We start from the raw sequence: 4,176 nt of genomic DNA on the forward strand, positions 1-4,176 counted from the left end.
GATGGGAAGGGATGGGAAGGGGAAACAAAGGAGGAGGCTACAATGCTTGATAAGAAATGTACTCATTATCTTGCCCGTGTAATTGTAACCCCTCTCTACAGTATTTTCACAATTAAAAAAAAAAAAAGAGTCTCACAGACTTTCCTGCCCAGCTGGCTTTGAACCATGATCCTCAGATCTCAGCTTCCTGAGTAGCTAGGATTACAGGGGTAAACCAGCAGCGCCTAGCCCTAATGCCAATGCCAGTACTAGGGCTTGAACTAAGGGCCACAGAATTCTTCCTTAGCTTTTTAACTCAAAGCTGGCACTCTACCACTTAAGCCACAGCTCTATTTCTGGCTTTGTGGTGGTTAATTAGAGATGAGCCTCGTGTGCTTTTTCTAACCTGGGTTAGCTTCAAACCGTGATCCTCAAATCTCAGCATCCTGAGTTTCTAGGATAATAGACATCTATGTAATACCATAAAAGATGTGTGTGGCCATCAGAGTCTAACTGGTAACGTATGCAAAATCGCTTGCTCCCTTTCACTGCTGAGATATGCTGCTATACCAATGTGCATTATGCAAGCACAGAGCTTGCCTGGCCTCTAAATTAAGCCATGCCGAGATTTTTCATCCATAATAATTAAAATTGTCAAATGAGAAAGAGCTCCTTTCTCTAGCATCAGTGTAAAACTTTTCACCAACAGATAATGTGTCTTTTAATATCTATGGATAGGTATTACCATCCTAATTCATTGGGTATACTTTCCAGTCCACCAAAATAAACAGTCTTAAATTTGAGGAAAGGGAAAGAGAAATAAAAAAAATGTTGTTGTTTCTTTTTACATACTAAGAGATTATCTTTTTCCCCGATTTTTCTATATAGCTTATAGCCTTGCAAAATAAATTGGTTTAATTTGATAAACTCATCTGCGGTAATCTTTTATTTGCTTGATTATTTATCAGCCTGCCTCCTGGCTTGAGCTGGGCAGATGGCGCTTATTTATTTGTACAAACAAGATGTAGAGACATTCTGCCTTAGCATTTGCACTCAAAATGGAGCAAACTGTTATTTTATTTTATTTTTAAATGGGGGGGGGATCTCAAGTAGCCTGGTGCCAGTGGCTCACATCTGTAATCCTTCTTACTCAAAAGGCTGAGATCTGAGGGTCGTGGTTTAAAGCCACCCCAAACAGGGAGTTCAATGAGACTTCTATCTCCAATTAATCACCCCCAAAAAGCCAGAAGTGATACAGTGCTAGTCTTGAATTAAAAAAAAAATGCTCAGGGATAATGCCCAAGTCCTGAGTTCAAGTCCTAGGACCAACACACACACACACACACACACACACACACACACACACACACACACTGGAGTCTCACAGGACAAAGCACAGCTTGAAAGTACTGCTCTGCATGAGTAATTTACAACAGAATATGTTGTGAGCATGCAGCAGGCAGGCACACAGTCATCAAATAGAAATGAGGATTTGGGCCGGGCACTGGTGGCTCAAGCTGCCATCCTAGCTACTTAGGAGGCTGAGATCTAAGGATCCCAATGCAAAGCCAGCCGGGGCAGGAAAGTCCATGAAACTTAGCTCCAATTGAGAACCAGACATGGTGCTGTGGCTCAAGTGATAGAGCACTCGACTTGAGCTCAGGAACAGTACCTAGACCCAGAGTTCAAACCCCATGACCGACCAAAAAAAAAAAAAGAGGATTTGGCCCACAAGGACCGAAAGGTTGGCTGGATGCATGTGGGCAGCATTGCCCTTCTAAGGAAAGCTGGACACGGCTGACAGAAAACCTCAGGTCAAAGTCATGTCTCCCAGAGGTGAGTCAGCTTTCGTATTCCTCCAGTGCTGGTTCATCAGCTGAGAACAGCCCGTCGGAAGCATGACCCCTGTGCAAACATAGTTATGATCTCAGAGCCATGCAGCTGGGCCTGCCCCCGTCACAGTGCAGCCGTATCTGAGAGCAGCGATCTTAGAGCTTCCATGTTGCCCTGCTGTGCTTTCTACTTCCTGTCTGCTTGGTCCTGGGAAGAGAGAGGACCATGGGGGGGGGGAGCCCCTAGCTTCTTTACTCGTCAACAATTAATCTCAACAGTGTGCATCACTAAATTGGAGGTAGACATTCCCTCTGCATGTGTCATTTTGCACACGTCACCAGCCAGCAGTGTCATAATGCCCTTTATTGGAAATGCTCCAGAAGCAAGTAGAAACAGCTTTCCCAATGCTGACCTGCAGTTCATGTCAAACGCTACAAGCTCCGCTACAGACAGTGACTGAGAAAAGCCAGAGGTAAAGAGCAACAAAATGGCTGGGTACAGTGCCTAGCAACCCTAGAGACTGAGATCTGAGGATCAGGGTTTAAAGCTTAGCCCAGGCATGAAAGCCCATCTGACTCTTACCTCCAATTAACCACCAAAAAGTCAGAAGTGGAGCTGTAGATCAAGTAATAGAACACCAGCATTGAGCAAAAACACTAAGGGATAGTGCCCAGGCCCTGAGTTCAAGGCCTAATGTAGCAAGAAAATGTGCAAGGCCTAGTAGTGACACCAAAATAAAATAAAACAAAGCTTTTGCAAGAAAATGGCCGGCTTTCCATAGTAACTGACAGTTCTTGTTCAAGAACACATGGGGGTCACCCTGTAGTAACTAGAAATATATAAGAAGGAATATCGTACGGTATACAGTCTTATAGAATAAGTAACAGCATAAGTCTTATTTATAATAACTCATTGTAAGTCCTGGATGATTTTGTTTTTGTTGGTCATGGGATTTGAACTCAGGGCCTGAATGCTGTCCCTGAGCTTTTTGCTCAAGGATAGCATTCTGCCACTTTAAGCCCCAACTCCATTTCTGGTTTTCAGGTGGTTTATTGGAGATAAGCGTCTCATGGACTTTCCTGCCTAGATTGGCTTTGAACCACGATCCTCAGATCTCAGCCTCCTGAGTAGCTAGGATTACAGGCTTGAGCCACCAGCACCCTGCTGGTTTTGGATTATTGACGTAACATCTGTTAACATCATTTTGACTTAAAAGCAATTCAATTTGGTTTCTCCAGAACCAGTATATTTCAACTCTATAATAAGATTATGTAAAACAAATAGCTTTTGCTCAGCAGATTAAATGCAGCTACTGAGGAGACACACACACACACACACACACACACACACACACACACACACAAACAGCCAGCGATGCATTTACTACTAGGCAAACGCCATCTGCCACACTCTTAGACTTAGCATTTTCCTGAGGGGAAATAAGATTCCAGCAGTCTTTTGGTGTGCTATTACTGAACTGCTCAGAGAGATTCTAAGCCAGACCCACCCACAGGTGCAAACAGTCTGTCCCTTCGTGAATTCAATCAGTTGTATTTGCACTGAATTTCCTCTGAGCGTCTGTCAGTCAGAATAATGCAACTGCTGTGTCAGCAAGAATAACACAGACCCGATGAAACTGCTTTCTGTGCGCAGGGAAAAGCGTCCATTTGACCTTAGCCTTTGCCTATGAAAACGGAAGGAACAACAGTCAGGAGGAATCATGGAAATCTGTCCCTTGTCTCTGCAGAGGTAATGAGGAAATCAAGCACCTGGTCACAGCACTGTGGGCAAAAAAGAGGCAGATGCAAGTGACAGGCCATGTTTCCTTTTGGACTAGAGATGTGCCGTCTTGGAGGGCAACTGGGCACTTCATCATGGGTGGGGGAGCAACCTAACCTTTTATACGTTGACAGTAAGAGTGATGGGGAGGGCTGGGAAGGTGGCTCAGTGGTAGAGCGCTTGCCTTGCATGCTCGAGGCCCTGGGTTCGATTCCTCAGCACCACATAAGCAAAAAGAAAAAAGCCGGAAGTGGCGCTGTGGCTCAAGTGGTAGAGCGCTATCCTTGAGCTGAAGAACTGAGGGACAGCGCCCAGGCCCAGAGTTCAGGCCCCACGACCAGACCCAAAAAAAAAAGAGTGATGGGGAGTTGCTGGGGGTGAGTATTCTGGGAATTTGGACACTTAAAAATCTGGGTGGTTGGAGAGATATAGGGTTCAGAACTACTCTAGCTTGAATTTTACTAGTTCCTGCCATTTGTTGGTGCTAAATAAACACACACACACACACACATATCTGAGGCCACCTTGAGGTTCAAGTGTTGAACGCTTGGTACCTTGATGGTGGCACTCTTTTGCCAAGTTCTA

Source organism: Dipodomys ordii, unplaced genomic scaffold (assembly GCF_000151885.1).
Source record: "Dipodomys ordii isolate 6190 unplaced genomic scaffold, Dord_2.0 Scaffold10, whole genome shotgun sequence".
NCBI classification, from domain to species: Eukaryota; Metazoa; Chordata; class Mammalia; order Rodentia; family Heteromyidae; genus Dipodomys; species Dipodomys ordii.